At 35.7% G+C, this 6,504-nt stretch overlaps 1 pseudogene; it reads left to right on the forward strand.

Moving 5' to 3' along the window:
• The first annotated feature begins 2,164 nt into the window (after positions 1 to 2,164).
• On the forward strand, positions 2,165 to 3,582 carry LOC113307086 (annotated as a pseudogene).
• Positions 3,583 to 6,504: the final 2,922 nt, after the last annotated feature.

Here is a 6,504-nt window from a genome sequence, read left to right on the forward strand (position 1 = left end):
CTTCTTAGGCTACTAGAGAATTTTTTATGTTTTCGACAACTATAAATAATAATTAAACGTATAGTTAAAGATAAACCATAAATTTATTTTGGTTCCAACAAATCAAAATATCATACAATGTTAGGAAAAGAACTTATATGGATGATAAAATTCGTATACGTAACAAGATTTATATTTTTTTCAATATATTGTCGATTATTGATATATGTAGGTAAATTCCTTAAGATAAGATTGCAAAAAATTATTGATATTATTAAACTGCAGAGATTATTACTATTTATATATAATTGGTCCAAGTTGGGACCATAATTTTTTATTTTTTTGATAAGAATAGAGAAATTCATTAAGGAGATAAGAATTTACAAATGTTTACAACAGGTAGGCAGAAACAAAAGCAAAAAACAGAAAATTAGGAGAATACCGTCTCCCAATTGGATACAGTATAAGAGCAGTTCAGGTGAACCTTCTTTCCACAAGCTTCTGCCCATGATAAAACAAGGGACTTAACATCTGTAGCAAGGTCTGCATCTGTTTTGAAACTGTAGTTTTCTTCAAAAGTACGACAGTTACGCTCTCTCCACAAAACCCATATGACTGCAGCTGGTAACAAGTCCCACACTACTCTACCTGAAGGGGACAACATATTGAAAGACCATGATAGAGCAAAACTAAACATGGTTCCTGGAAACACCCAAGACCAATGTTTCGAAGGAGTAACAGCCATCCAAATATTGTGAGCAACCTTACAATGAAGTAAAATATGATCCTGAGACTCGGAACTATTCCCGCAAAGAACACAAGAGCTGTAGATGTCCATACCTTTGTGTTGTAACATGTCCAAAGAATTCAGTTTACCATGTACTGCACACCAAACTAGGAAGTTAACTTTAGGAGGAACTCCGGCATTCCAGACAAAATGATATGGAAAATCAGCTACACCCTCAGCAGCAACCAAATTCTCATATAGAGAATTAACAGTGAAACAACCTGAAGTATGAAGAGCCCACCTTCTCGTATCCGGTAAGTCATCAGTGGATGGTGGATTACTTCCAATGACACATAACAGGTCAGCAAACTGCGCCACTTCTGAATTATTAAGGTCTCTCTTGAAATCAAATTTCCAAGCACCATCAGGTGTAATATGATCAGCCAAACTATCACACTGTAATCTATCTAATTTGGAAAGAAGATTGAAATTTTCTGTAAGGGATGTATTCCCGACCCATTTATCATTCCAGAATGATATCATGCCTCCAGAATGGATACCCAAAGTTGAGTTTTTGGTTACCAGAATACTGACCTCAGAAATTGTTTTCCAACAAGATACACCATGGGGTGAAGTCACCATACCCGGTACCCAATTTGAAAAATTGCGGCCATATTTCTCCTCTATAAGCTTGTACCACAGGTGAGACTTTTCTACTCCGAATCTCCAGCACCATTTAGCTAGTAGAGCTAAATTCATCAATCTCAAGTTCAACACACCAAGACCTCCCCTTTCCTTGTTTGCAAAGACCACGTTCCATTTAATCAAATGAGAATAATTACTACCACCCCAAAGGAATTTCTTCATTTTCTTCTCTAGAATCTTGATGACAGAAATCGGAGCTTTGAAAAGAGAGAAATAATACATTGGCAGTGAGGTTAAGATGCTTTTCAGAAGAGCTAACTTGCCTCCTTTGGAAAGTGATATTTGATTCCATACAGATAGTCTGGCATCAAATTTCTCAATAATTGGAACCCAAATAGCTTTAGAAGTAGGCTTCGCACCAAGGGGCATTCCCAGGTACATGAAAGGCATAGTATCTACTGCACATCCCAACTCAACAGCCCACTCACTAATAAGAGGCACCTCGCCAATAGCAATTATTCTTGTTTTAGCTTTATTAATATGTAGAGGTTACTAATATATGGAGTATCAACCTATGGAGGTTCTACTGTAAAAGACTATAAGCAGCCATAGGAGCACAACAACAATTAATTTATGCATCAAACTTGAGTTGTATCTGCAACCCCATGAATGATACACATTTATATATTCGTCAATTAGATTCGGTATACTAATTGATGGGTTCTTAATTTATGTTTCATGGTGGAGGGTACAGATGTGAATGAGTGTGATAGTCAAGAAAACAATCCTTGCGAAGGAACCTGCACAAATACAATGGGAAGTTACACTTGTAATTGTCCAGAAGGACATTTCGGAGATGGAAAGAAAGGTGGAACTGGTTGCACCCGCAAAAATAAGGAATTTCCTATACTGAAAGTCACTCTAGGTATGCATTACTGTTTATTCCATTAATTAAATAATGTAATTTGAATTTATATCTTCTTGACTGAGCTTGTATAAATGCAGGTATGGGCTTAGGGTTTTTATTCATGATTATTGCTAGTTCTTTGGTATACTTGAGCATCAGGAAAAGACAATTGAAGAAACTTAAAAGAGAAGTTCTTTCAACAAAATGGTGGTTTGTTGTTAAAACAACAGATTTCGTCCTACGAAGGTGGTGTGGAGGCTACAAAAATCTTTACGGCAGAAGAGTTACAAGCGGCGACAAAAAATTATAGTGATAAATTGATTCTTGGCAAAGGAGGTTTTGGAACAGTTTATTTGGGGACTTTATTGGATAAAAGTATGGTTGCCATCAAAAAATCGAAATTAATTGATGAGAACCAAATTGAACAATTTATCAATGAGCTTGTTATTTTGGCTCAAGTTAACCATCGAAATGTTGTGAAGGTCTTGAGATGTTGCTTAGAAACTGAAGTTCCTTTGCTTGTTTATGAATACATTTCAAATGGCACCCTCTTCCAACATATCCATAACAAGGCGGGTGGAAAAACATCATCCTCTTTATCTTGGAAAAGTCGTTTTAGGATTGCAACTGAAAGTGCTGGAGCGCTTGCGTATCTGCATTCATCGGCTTCTATACCCATCATTCATAGGGATATGAAATCTGCACCAACATACTTTTAGATGAAAATTACGCTGCAAAAGTATCAGATTTTGGAGCTTCAAGGTTGAATATATTGGACGAAGCCCAAATGGATACATTAGTTCAGGGGACGTTAGGGTATTTAGATCCAGAGTACTTCCTAACTAGCCAATTGACAGATAAAAGTGATGTCTATAGTTTTGGCGTAGTACTTGTCGAACTTTTAACAGGAGAAAAACCACTTTGTTTTGATCGTCCACAGGAACAAAGAAGCCTAGTTTCATTTTTCCTTGACGCAATAGAAAAGAATGACGTATTTAAGCTTATAGAACCTCAAATAGCGTGTGAAGGAAGTCGCGAACATTTTATGGCGGTTGCGGAGCTTGCAAGTAAATGCCTCAGCGCAGAGGGTGAACATAGACTCACAATGAAACAAGTAGCTGCAGAGCTTGAAAGCTTATGCAGATTGGAGACACCACCATATGGAGTTCATAATCAGCAGAGCCATGAGAGAAATCCCAACCAGTTCATCGATGATACTAGAGACCTCTATTCTGTACCAATACGCTCATACACCCCTGGTGATTCTGGTCAATACAGTAGCATGGAGAATGATATGATCAGTCCAATGAAATTGCCCTGGTAATAATACTTTGAATTTTCTTTAACTAATTTTATGCAATGTAATTGGGCTAGTTACAATAGGTGGATGGCTTGCCTACTTTGGACGGAATGTACGTAGACTTTTACTCTGCTCTTTTAATTTCAGTAACTTGATTGTATTCTTGTGGTTGAACATTACGACTTTATTACCCGGTTTCTTTTACTTCGGTTAAACCAATTTGCAGAAAGATTATTTTCTAGTTTCGATTAGTTATTTCACTTTGTTTTATCTTCACTTCTACTCCGTTATTTTCAATTTGATCTCTTTCATCTTTCTTTACTGCCCATTAATTTATTAATATTATGAAATTTAATCTGGCTTATGAACAATAATATATTAGTTATAATTTTTGAAATGAAAGGATGACTCATTGATGGAAATCGGAAACAGAACACCCAAAAATTTCATCAACCAAAATACGAGGATAGACACAAACAACTATCTAAATTATAGAATTGTACCGAATTACCACCTTAAAGTACTTGGCTAATATTTTTTTTCAATTAACCATCCATGCACGATCTTATTCACGAACTATCTTATAAGATTTGAGCTAATTTTTCGATAATGAATTTGAAACTAATATTTGGATGATATATTTCTTTTATATAACTTTATATTCCTTCAAAAGTTACCATACCCGAGATACCAAACCTCAATATTTACCAATCTTAATTTCAACCGCTAATATTCATCAATTGATTTTTAAAGTGGTAGATGGTGATTTTATACGTCTCGGATTGAGCTTATGTTTGTGTAGGAGTATAGTGTTATATAAGAAACAAGATTAATATGCGTATTTGTTAATTGCGAGGGTGTCCCTTATGAAAAAGAAGGGCTACCAAAATACGCCACCAACTTTTTCTTAAGAAATATGTATGGACAAACTCAATACAACTCCGAGAGTTCAAATCAATCAAAGAATAGTATATAGAGTTCTCTCTCTCGCGCGATTAGAATGTTTACAAAATCAAATCTGTGAACCTAATCACAAAGAGATTACTTGGACGGTACCAAATACCAATGTCCAAGAATCAATCAAGTCGTATCCAACAAACTAGGTCGGATATATCTACTATTATTGATTAGCGCACAACCTGTGATATTTCAATTATAAAGATAAACAATATAATGCGGAAAAAGAAATAACAGAGACACCAAAAGTTTTTTTAACGATGAACTGCAAATGCAGAAAAACCCCCGGACCTAATCCAGATTGAACACCAAACTGTATTAAGCCGCTATAGATACAAGCCTACTACCAATTAACTTCGGACTGGAATGTAGTTGAGACCTAATCGAGTCTCCTGCTGATTAAGGAATATTTGCGCTCCTTACGCCTCTTGAATCCCAGAAGGACTCCATGCAATTGATTCCCTTAGCTGACGTCACAACAACTAAGAGTTTCTTCAACTTAATTGAAGACTTTAAACCAAATCTTCCTCCCGCCGATTAATCCTATATATGATTTCCTTTTATAATCAAAAAGTTTGATCAAAGGTGATGGAAATCGATAGCAATAGACAAAGTCTAGCTAACCTCAAAATCCAGACTTTTGCAACCTAAAGTGCAGCCTAGATTACTATTCACCTCACAAGTATAAAACTAGTGGAATCAACAAAGTTTGAGACAAAGACAACTTTGATGATTTCTGTTATAGAACTGATCGGTCGAACTCGCAAGCGTTGCTATCTCAAGCTTGTTTGTCAAGTTTAGTTGCCAAAACTTTAAGTCTTGATTTGCAGTCTACTTATAGCTATGTCTCGGATTAGGATAGAATGTGTAGTTGAGCTTTAGACTTCACTGTGTTCATCGATTGAAGACGACGAACTACTAAGGGGATCTTGTGGAACTTCATCAACAAAAGGTATGTGGAGACTTGAACTCATCTATCATTCAGAAGTCTATTTCTATTCTATCTCCTTTTGAGACAAAAGTCGTATAGCTATATAGACTTATTTTATACACATTTGATATTTCGAGATGAGTTTAACTCGCTTACATATTTCTCGAAATATGTGTTGGTAAGCGAAAAAGTTCATCTTTATTCTTGACGAAAGTCAAAAGATGATCATGTGCAAAATCACCTAGTAACATCTTACATGACTTGTGTGATACAGTCATTTGATGTAGACTCGGAATGTTTCGTATTGATCTATTGATCAATTGAAAATAGTTTGTGTGAGACATCTATTCCCGTTTTCCAAAAATATTTCAATGATTAATATGGAGTTTAGAACGATTAACCATTGACTGAATATAACACAGTATGCATACTTGTATGCTAACTGTTGCAAGTTATTCAAAGTCCGGGAACCATAGTATGCATACCCGTATGCGTACCGGCTGAAAAGTTCAACCCCGGGAATTCAACTGAATTTGGTCATGCATGTATGCGTACCTGTTCGCATACTGGCGAACCCAAACTAAGTCTGAAACTCTAAGAATGCGTACCCGTTTGCATACTTGAGTGGGTTAAGTTCAAAAATCGGTTTGTTCATGAACAAATACATTTATATATATTAAGGAATGCAATCTTTTCCAAACCGTGGCTATAATGTTCATGAATTGATTCGATTGAATCAAAATTGATTTTCTTCAATTGTGTCTTGTATACTTCTATGAGAATATAAACAATTGAACAACTCCATAACTAGTCTCATTTGAGTCATTTGAACTAGTTGTGATTAAGATGAAGAAGGTTGATATGAAAGTGTTCATATGGCTAAGTTCGGTTAACTATTGTTGAGCTAACCATGTGCACACGTTTGGGTACGGTTGCTCGTACCCAAATGAAGTCATATTTCATTTGTGTATAACAAGATAAGTTCGATCTAACGGTTGAAAGATATTAGCTTGAATTTAATCAGGTTATCATCTAACGGTGAATATTGAATGCTTTGT

The sequence above is a fragment of the Papaver somniferum genome, chromosome 1 (assembly GCF_003573695.1).
Source record: "Papaver somniferum cultivar HN1 chromosome 1, ASM357369v1, whole genome shotgun sequence".
NCBI classification, from domain to species: Eukaryota; Viridiplantae; Streptophyta; class Magnoliopsida; order Ranunculales; family Papaveraceae; genus Papaver; species Papaver somniferum.